This window comes from Narcine bancroftii, chromosome 1, assembly GCF_036971445.1.
Source record: "Narcine bancroftii isolate sNarBan1 chromosome 1, sNarBan1.hap1, whole genome shotgun sequence".
In the NCBI taxonomy this organism is placed as follows: domain Eukaryota; kingdom Metazoa; phylum Chordata; class Chondrichthyes; order Torpediniformes; family Narcinidae; genus Narcine; species Narcine bancroftii.
This window is the reverse complement of record NC_091469.1, coordinates 50,563,757-50,577,253: the sequence shown is the minus strand read 5'-3', so window position 1 is coordinate 50,577,253 and position 13,497 is coordinate 50,563,757. Positions and strand designations below refer to the sequence as shown.

The window sequence follows — 13,497 nt, the reverse complement described above, 5'->3', positions numbered from 1 at the left end:
CAAGATAAGATATAATCAGACACACATTTGCTAGATCCATTTTCAGGGTCCTATTGCTTCTTAAATTCAACTTCTGACAGCATCTGCAATCTTTGTCACATCTGAAAAATCCTTGCCAGCTTCTGATCTTTGTCCACTAGTTTGATATGACCAAAACAAAATAGGTTCCTGAAACAGCTGAAGTTTATCTAAACTTTGGTCAGAGATTGCATTTCAGCAAATAATTGGTACAGTTGTTTAAACAACACTAGTCCAGTGTTACCAGATCATTGTGTTCTTTGACATTTTTGGTGTTGGGATTCATTCTTTAGTGATGCCTATCATAATTCCTTTATCTAGTATCTTTCCTTTTGATCTTAAAGATTTTTAAGAATATGGTGTGGGTGAGGGAGGGATGTTAATCTGGGAAAATTCTTCATTTTGTAAAGATTCAAAAATGTTTCAGTTACCAGGTTGTAAATTACAAATTTAAGATTAGAAATAAATCAAATGAAGCCATTGTCACTAGGCCAATTTATAGTGGTTAAAAAAAAGCAATGTAAAGGCGATATTCTCCGCCTTCACATTCCTGCATTTATAAAAATGCTGATGGCAGATGCTGGATGTGGACTCTGAGCTTTCCAGGCACTGCCGCTAAAGGTGGCTGCTTAGGACCGTGCTGATGACGTCGCGATGGGGTTAGAGTTCCCTTCTGCAACCCAGAAATGTCCTCTTCCTGTTCCCCCTCCGCCCCTCGCTCCTTCACCGAGTCAGGCTGGAATGAGGCAGACAAGGGTGAGCGGAGTCCAGCTGGGTGATCCTCTTTTTGTTTTAATGTGGGATCAATGGCCTTCTTCGATACCCATAATCCCTCAAGCAGCTGGAACCATTCTGTGTTTACCAGAGCAGTTCCAGCTGCATGAGGGATTATAGGTAACGAAGAAGGCCATTGTATGTTTATCCTCACGGCAACAGACGGCACTACTGCACCACTCGCACCACTTCCTCCTGCTCTGGATGACGGCTCCCAAAACCACTCTCCATAAAAGCAAAGCTGGAGCAGCCTTATAGGCCTTCTCTTTAAAAGGTGAGTCTGCCAATTTTTCCTCATTGAGCCAGCTTCAGTGCAGCATCACTCCATAAAAAGGGGTACTGAGAATTCTTTTATCTTTAGAATAACTAAAGTTAAATCATTAATCATGGTGATGTCATAACTTTACACAACAATAGCACTTTATCTTACTATTGAAGTAATAACTCTTATAGCTAACTACCAATAATAATTCTTGGTAAATGTAAACATTATTTTTATATGAATATAGCCCTCTATGTACACTGATCTGCACATTAAAGCAACTAAGTTTTCATTCACAAAAAAATGCAGGAATTAATGATTAGATCCAAAGCATTAAGTACAATATGGGATATTATATAGGATATTCACAAAGTGCAAGAAGATTAACAGCATCTAAGAATTTACATAGTGAAAACAATTAGAAACACTGCTTGTCCACAGCACTATTACTGGAGGGACAAAAAAATAACAAAGTAGTAGAGCTAGTGAGGTTCAAAAGATGGATAGCAGGAAATTGCTGACATGTATGTTCCTTCTTAGTATTTTCCAGATGGAGCCCTTCTGTATTCCAGAATTAATCGATTGATTACATGGTTTGGACCAAACCCTTTAACCCATCCAGCACCTTATTACAATGATGAATGGATAATTAACTGAAATGCAACTGGAACATCATTCAAGATGGTGTGTTTCCATTAAAGAAAGGCTCCAGGCACCACTCAAGAGGGAAAATAAGATGTTTCAAGATGTGTCCACTCAATCATCTATTTGATGATTATAAATTCTGCGATATGTAGAAAGGTGAGTAGCCAAGGAATTAGACTTTTAGTGAGAAATATTTCATCCCAGTATTGTTTTAGATTTTGAGTAAGATCAGCTGCAATTATTTAGGTTAACTATTGATGTGGCGGTGAGCCAATAAGAAGGTCAGAGGAGTTTAGCTGGGTGGTGTTTGGGGAGTTGAAGAATGCAATGTTGTGTCCAGTGAATAATAAAAAGAAAGTCAACTTCAGGGTGCACTGAAAGAAACGAGTGAGTGTATTCTTTGTTTGTTTGGTAAGCTGTGGCAAATCAATGCCATTACATCCTCACCTACAACCTCACCAACCCCTGCATCTAGGATATCCTCCACAATTTCTGCCACCTACAATGAGTTCTTACCACCAGACAGATTTTCCCCACTCTACCTTCTGCAGCGACCGTTCCCTCATTGACTCTCATCCACTCATCCCTTCCAACTTATGGCCCCATTGGTACCTATCCGTGACCGCAGGAAATGCTTACTTGCACCCACACCTCCTCCCTCACCCACACCATTCAGGGCTCCAAACAGTCCTTCCATGTGAAGCAACACTTCACTTTTGAATCTGCAGGGATCATCTACTGCATCCAGTGCCTTTTCTACATGGGAAAGCCTAGACACAGACTGGGATATCATTTCATTGAGCACCTTCGCTCTGAACTCTGCAATAGTGAGGACCTCTCAGTGGCCAATTATTTCAATTCCATGCTGCACTCCCATGACAACATATGTGTCCATGACCTCATCCACTGCCAAAACAAAGCCACCCACAAATTGGAGGAACAACATCTAATGTTCTATTTGGGCACTCCAACCAGATAGCATTAACATTGACCTCCATATTTCATTAGGCCCTTCCCCTATCTCTCTCTCTTTCTCTATCTCCTTTCTGTCAGCTTCCCACCCCATTCCCTTGCCATTCAGAGAGCTATTCCCTTCCCCTTCACTTCCAAGATTTTTTCTCTTCTGCCCTCCCACCCATACTCACCTATAATCCCTTGCCTTTGGGTGGGTTCATGCTCCTCTCCTCCCCTGCCCAAACCAACCATTTTATTCTGATGCCTGTCTGCTTTTTGCTCATAGCTCAACAAAGGGCTCAGGTCTGAAATGTGGATTATAATTCTTTGCCATAAAGGACGCTGTGTGACATGCTGAGTTTCTCCAGCACTTTTGTGCATTAAACTATAATCTCAGCATCTGCAGACTTCCTTGCTTAACTTTTGATCATTTATTCTCACATAATCATCTCAGCATCAACCTTTCATAGTTTTAATTACACTTTGCCAGTACACTCCATAACACTAAATTGCTTTGTTTTATTTTTTTACTACCTGTTGTACTTAAGCATGAATTGCCTTGCCTGGATAGCACACAAAACAAAATTTCTGTGGACTTGACAATAATAAATAATTCAGTTCAATATCACCATCAAATAATATCAATTACAACCCACAAACAGAAACCAGGACAGTTATTTTAAACCAATGTTGGTAAATTGGAACCATATCCTAAACTTTACATAGCAAGCAAAAACACACACTACACCACTACTCAGATGGCTTAGTTCTGTGCAAGTTACAACATATAGTCAAATTAAAAGTAATAAATTTTAATAATACAATTTAAGAATATCATGCCATTTTAAAAGTATATTTTCCAATCTTTTTGGTGTTACAAATGTTGATTTGTATGTATTTAGCTGATTCTCAATAACACTCTTATGTTTGTATTTATAAGAAGAAAACTACCCAATTAAATGAAAAATCAGTCCTCAGAAATTAAAATGTACTTCAACAAATATTCAATACAACATATGAATGCAAACAGTTCTGTTTCAAAATAAAATGTAATTATCAGTGTTATCAATAAAACTTAATTAAAAAAAACCTTTTCATCAGTAGTGTTATCATGAGTAAGTCTGACTGACTCACCAGTAACTCATTCTGGACAAGCAGAGGCACCGTGCAAAAGATGAGATTTGCATTGAAGGAGTGGATTGTGTCGAGCATCAGTGCTTGTCGGCCAAATCATAATCCTATAGAAAAGTTGACAGGATAGTGGTGCAGGAAGGCTGTAGCTCACACTTTATGACTCAACATACCTTGCTTTCAAAATGCCCTGATAATTGAGAAATGTCATGGGTGGGGAAGAATGAGTGATTTCAGGCAAATTAATGCATGTCAAATCTGAAATGGCAGCTCTTTTGCTAGCATCTTTCTTTTACAGCTTTGATCCAGATTCTTGCTGCTTCCTTCAGCATTTTGGTACCATTACATTACATGTGATCGCTTTACACAATTTAATTAGCATACATTAGGGTGGTTGTAGCATTATTCATTTTGAGTCAAAGTTGTAGTATTCTAAGCCCAGATGCTTCACAGCAAATGGAGACCAAATGTCTGGCTGCATATTTCAGGATACCTTTTAGTGCGATGCCTGGTGGCAGAGCATGTACCTTCTCCCCAGCAACTTTAACATGATTTCATGGGTTATGGGAACCCATAAAATTCTTCCACAATCAGGCCCATCACATTTTCAGCTTTATAAAATTTGTTGTAGATAATTCATGAGACAAGTTATCATCAAGCTGTTGATCAACTTCTGAATTGCATTTGGACTGCGTTCTTTGAGCAACATTTCGACAAGTCAGGAACACAAAGGGTCTTTGATTTCTATCCAAACTGCATGTGAGAGTAGAATGGCCACATTATCTGTGCAAATCCAGTCTTAGGAAGTCCAGTGTACTTTCAGTTTGGGTTTCATTTGTCTACTGAAGAAGTCAGATAAACACCACCAATTCTGCTGCTTCCCCCACCCTTCCCTCTCCCCAACCCAGAGCTCACTGGTTGAGTAGATCATTATTCCCTATGTATCTTCACATGCTTCCCAATATTTGGAAGGAAGGGTGAGGAAATTGGCTTTGCATGGGAGCAGATCAGATCAGAAGGTAAACAGTCAATCTAGGTGAAGTGGAATTGCACAGGCCTGAAAATGATGTGATGATTTCCTTGGAACAATTTAGGTCATGCTATTTTATGTCTCTTACAGAGGTTGGTAAGCTTTTGTGGACGATGCAGCTTCACACTCTTCCCTCAGGGAATGGTGTTAAATGGTGGAAGGATTCGGAGGCTGCAGGAGCACAATATAACTGATCTGTGGCCAATAGGAGGGTGGTGACTGGACAGAAAAGCAACTACTGTTGATAGTTTTATTTTAGACAACACAGTAACAGGCCACAATTCTGTCCCACCCAATTTTACACCCAATTAACCTACACCCCCTGTATGTTTCAAAGAGTGAGAGGAAACCAGAGCCCCTGGAGAAAACCCACACAGTCACAGGGAGAACGTACAAACTCCTCACAGAAAACACAGAATTCAAACCCTGGTCCAAATTGCTGGTGCTGTAAAGGCATTAAGCTCATCACTACACCCTCCATCCCACCCTAAGACATACTAGTCTTTTTTTAAAAAAACTAGTTAGTTGTGAATTTCCTACTCACTCCAGTCAATAGTTCCATCTCCAGACTGCTGAGATGAAGTGAGTTAATACCACTCTGTGTCACATTCATGAAAACCCACATAAATCACTTGCTTTCTATTGCCCATTCAGCTTCCTGCTGATCTGAGCTTTTCAAATCCAACTGCCTGAGTCACCTGACTCCAATTGCCAGGTACGGCCTTCAGATAAAATCCCTGCTGAAGTCTGCTACAAATCCAGAATTTGGTTGCTAGTCACCATCTTTCAAATAGCATCTTTTGGTCACTACACTTTCTAATTTAGAAACTGAAAAGCTAACAGGCTTTGTCCCATTTAAGCTGTTGGCTATTGCTGTTTGCCAAGAGGATGCTCCATCACATTTATATTTAAAATTCCAAAGGATACTACCGATGGCATAGGGCTCTGCTTTGAATATTTCAATTGTATTCCACAAGTTTCAAATAGATGTGTGGCTTGATATTTATAGGCCCACTTGAAGATTGCATCACAAAAGCCTTCAGCCTAGCTAACAAATGCAAACCTCACCTCAGAAATACACACACATGCACAATTTTAGTTTACCAATGGTTTCATTTTGGAAGGAAAATTAGGCACTGGCAGTTAAAATTTTGTCTTGTATTTTTCTTAATACTTTTATACAAAACTCTGAACAGTTCATTATACCAATAAGGAATGAGAGCCCATATAATTTTATAATTTTACCTTACCTTCACTATATAATATTTTCCATGATCTCAGAGCATCCTAAACCAGTACATAACAAATAATATACCCTTGAAATGTATTTATAAATAACACTTGTAAAAATGTAGCACACAGTCATTTTCTGCAAAACAAACTCCTACAAACAGCACTATAACAATGACCAATCACAGTCCCTGATGTTCATTGGGGTATAGATATTTCTTCAAAATGGGAAGTTTTACAACCAGTTAAGAAATAGGTCAAAACTCAACCAAACTTTTGACTGTGCAGCACTAGTTACAACCCCTTCTCACTGTTCATTTCAAGCAGAAGGGACATAAGCCTGAAGGCCAGCATGTCTAGGTATAAGAACAGTTTCTTTTCAACCTCCTCTTGTTACATGAATCACGGACTGCTCCAACAGCACGAAAGGACTGACTGCAGTCACCTTTTTTTGGAATAGAGTAATTGAATATTTATTGTCCATCTTTCTTTGGAATATATTGCCTAGTTAAATTCAATTAAGTATATCATTAAAGTTTTCTTTACTGCAGTAAGTTTTGGTGCATATGTACCCTATACAATGTATATGGCAATGAACTCATTATCATTATCCTTCAGTATTATACTGCAGTGTCAACTGGGATGTTTGTGTCTGTCAGTGGAATGAAATTTCATTGCAAAATTCTTATTTTCAGTGACACCTGCTGCCAATGGAGTCACAGGTTAAAGGTTTAATTGGAGCAAAGATGGGACTTTCCAAATACAAGAGTCATTTTATATAATTATAAAATAGCCTCCAGCCCACCACTCCCTCTCATCTCCCAAGAACAGAATACTTCTCAACACATTGAAAAATGTACTCTATGATCGGACATTTCCCATTATTTTCTCTTTCCCCATCCAAATATAATTATATTTGGAAATTTTAGTGATAAATTTGAGTTGAGACCAATTTCAACAAATTTACTATACTGCCATTGACATCACCAGCAAGTGTGTCCCAAAGAGGATGATCCATAACTGAACTGCAAGGTATATTCACTACCAAAGGCCAGGTCTGAAGTGTTCAAGTCAAGCGACTAACCCCTATTCAGGAAATCCAGGTCTGACCTACACAAGGCTATTAGAGATCCAAGTGGCAGTACATAACCAACTTTTAGTTCCAGGCGAACCTCACAGACTCCAAGTGCTTGTGGCAGCACTTGCATCCTATCACAGGCTATTAAACAAAAGCTGGTAGAATAGCTAGCAATAGTGCATCCCTCCACAACAAGCACAATGCATTCTACACTCACTTTGAATAGGTGGTCAATGATAATGTCTACAATAATCTCAGACACACGTGTACCCACAGCCACTGCTGCAAACATCATATTGTCCTTCCTCAAGTGAACTCCCAGGAAGCAACTGGTCTGGAGGGAGTCCCTTGATGTGTCCCAAGATCCTGCACAGTCCAATTGATGGGAGTATTCACAGACATCTTCAACCTCTCCCTGTTAAGGTCAGAAGTTTCTCACCTGCTTTAAGAATGCCACTATCACCCAGTGCCACATAGTAGCAGAACTAAATGATCACCACCTGGTGGCTCTGGCATCCGCCATCATGAAATGCTTTTAGAGGCTGGTCATGGTCCACATTAACATCACCAATAGGCTTCAAGACATTTTTCCCTGTATCTATCAGTTCCAGAATGAACCCCACAAAGGTGCTACGAGGAAACCATTGTTGGGCACTAGGTTGGTTTTCCTTTTTATTGTAACTTTACTCTGTAAATTGTGCTCTTTACATGGCTCAATGAATGTTAGAGATAACCTGTTAGACTGCTTGCTGAAGAATTCTTTTAATTGTACCTGGTATAATGTGACAAATAAATTTAAACTTTCGCCTCCCAGCCAGCCTGGCACCGCATCCATTTCCTCACTGCAGCAAAAAGTCACCATCTCTCTGGCCCTTCACTCAGCTCTGCAACATCTAGATGTCATCAACTACAGCTCCCCCTTCAACACCATAGAAATGATACTTTAGTCAAAGAACCAAATAACACAAATTTAGCATTTTTCAAAAGTTAATAGAGACACCATGTGGATCTTTATCTTTGTTGGATGTTGCTATGATTTGCAATACATTGCTTGAAAGGAAACTAGGTTAATTTATTTGCCACTTTCATTTGCAAGGCTAATAGGAAAGAACATGGTGTGGGATCAATCCGATCACTCTTTCAAAGAGCCAGCTTGGGTTTAATGGGCCAGATTACCTCTGAATGTGGTTACTAAGGGATTGCTTAAGGTGATATGGATAAAAAAAAGGTTGAGAACCACTGCTTTAGATAGATAGATAGATAGGAGGGAGGGAATGTTGGGCTAGAGGCTGTTTTATAATGATATAAAATCGCTCTTGTTTTTGGAAGTTCTCACCTTTGCTCCAATGAAGCCTTTGACCTGTAACTCTATAGGGGAATATGAAGAAGGAACTTCAGCCCATGATCTGCTGGTGAAGGATAGGAATCACTTGGGATTGTATCCTTTTTTGGACAATGGTTACACTCCAAATTATATAGATTATCAATTTTATTCATCATCCACTTACTTTGTAGACAGGAATTGCAGATTAGAACTGGCAATGGATCATTGGCAATAAGCCAAACTTTCTTTTGAATATTCTCCAAAACCTCAAAATAATTTATGATACAATAATATTTTTATTGTTATTTGGATAACTAAATTTTCCATATTTAAATCATTCTTCATGTACTTAATTTCCTTTGTAAGTTTGCCTCTGAAAGCTTATATAGTTTGACTCAAACTTTCTGTTCCTCCATCTTTGTCTTCTACCTATTTTGTCTTCCCTTTGTTCAGTCATCCCTTTCGTCATCTTCACCTTGAAATGTGGAATTCCCCCTTTATAACTCATGTTGTCTTCCTTGCTCCTCCTTTAAAACCCACAATAAAATCCATCTTTATGATCAAGTTTTTAATGAGTGCTTCAAATATATTATTTTTCATTTCAACATCCATTTCTTTTCTGTGATGTACTTTTTTCTATGTTAAAGCCACAACTTTCTCATTGGTTAAAATATCTTCGTGTGACTATTGATAAATTTTCACTTTATTCTTTTTTTAATCAAATATCAGAAACTGAATTACTGGAATACAATATATGTTTTATTTTATTATACATTTGTTACAAGTCCAGAGGACCCCAAAACCCAGCAGTAATAGAAATTCACCAAGACAAATGGTTACTTAAACAAACGTTGCTTTTAATTTTCTTTAAACATAAAAACAGGATCAAACTTTAACTTATTACTATTAACTTAACCTAACTTAACCCCCTTCTAATTCTAAGTGCACATGTATGTAATGTATATATGTTCAGGAAAGTTCTTTGATTCACTGTCCAATCTCACTTCTCACTCCTCCAAGTTCACTAGTATCAGGTAATTCTTATACCGTGCACAGAATTTAACCTTTATGAAGTTTCACAAGGCTTTACTGTTGAAAGGTAATTGGTTACCACTCAGGAAGTTTCTTGTTGGTTTCAGAGAGAGATTTGTTGCTCGTTGGACATACACAAACTGATTCTCTCCGATCAGCCACTTAAGTGTTTTGCTGAAAAAAACTTGCCCCAACATGGGTTTAGTAAATTTTTTTTTTAACTTTACTTATTCATTCAAAATACGGATAATAAGTAACATCTATAACAATAAACTAAACATGAACATTATATTTTATATATATAAAAGAAAAAAAAGAAAGAAAAAGAGAAAAAAAAGACCCCCCCCATTCAGCCAACTCTCCGAAGGAGAGCCATAAAGAGAAAAAAAATTAAAGAAAAATTAAGCATACATATTAAGATCTAATCAATGTAAATCAAAATGTAAATATTCTGAATATAACAACCACTTATTAATAAAAAACTATAGTTATCATGCAAAACATATGTGATTTTTTCCATTATTAAACAATATTTCATCTCATGCCATCTATTAATATCAATCATATTCGTATCTTTCCACGTACTAGCAATACATTTTTTCGCTACAGATAATGCTAAATATACAAAAGCAAGTTGAAATTTATCTAATCCCAGACCTTTCAGAGGTTGCAAACGACCCAATAAAAATACTGTCGGATCTAAAGGTATTTCAATCTTATACAGGTATTCCAGAAACAATTGTACTTTCTTCCAAAAAGATATATATATATAATATGTGTGTGTGTGTGTGTGTGTGTGTGTGTGTGTGTGTGTGTGTGTGTGTGTGTGTGTGTGTGTGTGTGTGTGTGGATCATTGGCAATAAGCCAAACTTTCTTTTGAAAGGTTAATGGGGAGTAAATTAGGCTCTACAGACTCATGGGCCAAAACGGCCTGTTATTGTGCTGTATGTCTATATATACATACATGACCAAACCCCATGAAAAAAAGTTCAAACAGCATTAAATTACCACATCTAAAACACAAATCTGATTCATGAAAACTATTTTTTTTTTAATTTTTCAGGTGTTAAGCGTGCTCTCTCTCTCTCTCTCTCTCTCTCTCTCTCTCTCTCTCTCTCTCTCTCTCTCTCTCTCTCTCTCTCATAAAGAAATCCTGTTTGTTTATCTCTCTCTCTCTGCTTATCAAAAAACAGAACTCCTTGCAGGGCTCCAAACCCAATCTTTTAAATATTTTTCAAATTCTTTTATATTTTATTTGTTTTCACTCAAGCATCTACAGCCTAGACATTGTTAGTGCCATAATTAGCAACATTCCAATTTCCATAACTGTATTCACAGAGTCTTTTCCAGCAAACCGCACCCCCCCCCCCCAACTCCCCATCTAATACAGGGCAGCTCATCCAGACTTCGACCAACAACATTAAACTTTCTACACCAGGAAAATAAATAATTATTAGGGATCAGGGATTGTCTTGGTTTAGTGGGCAGCCGTTGGGCCAATATAATTCCTGACTTTCCTTGATCAGGATTTGTGCGGGGGAGAGGATGCCACAGCAAGCAGTCAATCACTGCCATATGCCTGGTGCATGTACGGAAGCCAAATCCTTCGAAAGGTATCATATTTGTTTTTCAAATTATGTTATTTTCTTCTGGGGAACACAGCTCAACATTTCCATGTTCCATTGTTTGATACTAAGACCAGAGTTGGACTTCCAAGCAGCTGTAATGCATTTCCTGGCCACAGCCAGGAAATTGGATTTGAAATTTGGACAGATTCATTGGAAGCCTTATTGTCCATTATGTTTCCCAAAAGGAACAGTTCTGTGTCCTGCAGGAGTCATTTACCTATGATTTTCTATAGAACTTGGCCTAGAGCCACCCAAAAGGGCCTCACCTTGGTGCATGACCAGGTTGCATGCACGAACATCCCAGTTGCAATGTCGCACCTAAAGCATTGGCCCGAGAGTTCTGGTTTTGACCTGTTTCTTTTCTGCGGTGTTAGACGCAGCTGGTGCAGAAAATTATATTGCACCAACCTGTACCTTGCATTGATAACCGTGGTCATGCTTTCCCAGCATAAGTTGGACCACATCTCTCATCAATTATAGTACCTAAGAGTGACTCCTATCAGGTATGGGGGAAGTTGGACTTCCTGGAGAACTTCACAAAACTCTGCAACATTAAATTAATGGGACTGAAAGAACACATGGGTGGGGGTGATGGAATCTCAGAGTTCTTGATCAAATAGATCCCTGAAGTACTGGGAAAGGAGGCGCTGGGAACCCCATTAAAAAAGAGCCCCAATCCCTAAGCCAGGACTGGGACAAAGGCCTCTGTCAATCCTTATAAAATTCACATTTTTTAAAGATCGTGAAAATATATTAGGGGCAGCGGCAAAAGGGGAAATTTAAAGGGGGGCTCTCTGAAGTACAGGGGGTCAAAAGTCTTAAGCTCTGCTTAAGAAATGAAAAGGCTTTGAACCAGTTAAGCGATTGGCAAAGAAGGGCTATGATTGTGTTCTGTACTACTCTGCTACCTTGAAAATTATGTTGCTGGTGGGGGGAAGGAAAGTTCTTTACAGAACTTTCTCATTTTCCATGTCTCATTTTCAGCAAAGCTCTTGCATTTTAAATGAGATGTCTTTTGTGAAATGATAATGTCTGTTTATGAAGTGACCTACACAAAACCCCCACAATCTATCTCTTTTAAAGACATTAACATATAATATAAAATATAACATAATCTGTAACACCCAGGGAACTATAAATGTTCTGAATAGTTTATATTTGTATGTGGATGTTTTAAGAGTGTTAATTTTTAATGGACTTAATCTAACTAAAGATCAGAAAAATATTATTTATTGTCAATGCTAGGATATAATTTATGATATTTTTTAAATAATGTCCAATTTCCAGCAACAAAGGCATTGATGAATATGAATATGTGAACAAAAAAAATCAATGTGAAATTTAAGTAGGTTATGAAGAGATATGTGATTTATTTTTTAAAATCACACGGTTGGCATAACGGTTAGGTCAGTGGTTCTCATCCTTTTTCTTTCCACTCACATACCACTTCAAGTATTCCCTATGTGATTAGTAAGGGATTGCTTAAAGTGGTATGTGGGTGGAAAGAAAAAGTTTGCAAACCACTGTTTTAATCATACCTAATTGACTCATTATGTGTACAGTTTCGTAATTCCAAAGGAAATGGGCCATTGACAATTTTTCTCAAGCAAAATATTTCAGTAACAATTGCATCTGGAGCAGTGATTCTCAACCTTCCCTTCCCACTCACACACCAGTTACTAATCCCTTACTAATCACACAGCACCGATGTCATAGGGATTACTTAATGGTATATGAGTGGAAAGAAAAAGGTTGAGAACCACTGAATTAGTGCAATGCCTTTACAGTGTCAGTGATCAGGACCAGACCGAGGTTCAAATCCCATGCTGTCTGTAAGGAGTTTGTACATTCTCCCTGTGTTTGCATGGGGTTTCTCTGGAGGCTAGGTTTCCTCCCACTGTTCAAAATGTACCGGAGGTGTAGGTTAATGTGGAGTAAATTAGGCTCTACAGACTCATGGGCCAAAATGGCCTGTTATTGTGCTGTATGTCTAAATTTAAAAAATAATAATAAATGGCTCAGCTTATAATTATTTAATACTGAACCTCTCAAACCTGATGAAACCCATTTATTTGGTGTTGTTGGAACAAGTTGTTCAGAATGTTTTCATCATTTTTGGATCAGATTTTCTTCTCACTAAGCAAAACTAAACTTGAACTACATAATTGTCCAAGGCACCGGCAACTATTAAAAGCTTTGAAGGCAGATTTATTACATTTTTCTTATTCGTTGCCAACATTTCTTTGCCAATTTTCTCCCCTCCATTACTATCCTGAAGGCTTTGGGGTAATTTTAACAACCTTCAGGTAAGAATTGACATAGCTGCAAAAATTCTTAATTTTATTCACCACCCAATTTTAAATTTCATTGACATCAAAAAGGGGTATTGG

General features: G+C 38.0%; 1 long non-coding RNA gene across 2 annotated transcripts in view; it reads left to right on the top strand.

The window, feature by feature from the left end:
- LOC138758227 (uncharacterized) overlaps positions 1 to 8,373 on the top strand; it is a 58,858-nt gene extending 50,485 nt beyond the window's left edge. For both annotated transcript variants that reach the window (XR_011354220.1, XR_011354221.1), the window contains 2 exons: positions 1,595 to 1,855; positions 6,740 to 8,373. This is a non-coding gene — a long non-coding RNA (uncharacterized lncRNA). The remainder of the gene's footprint in view (positions 1 to 1,594; positions 1,856 to 6,739) is intronic.
- Positions 8,374 to 13,497: the final 5,124 nt, after the last annotated feature.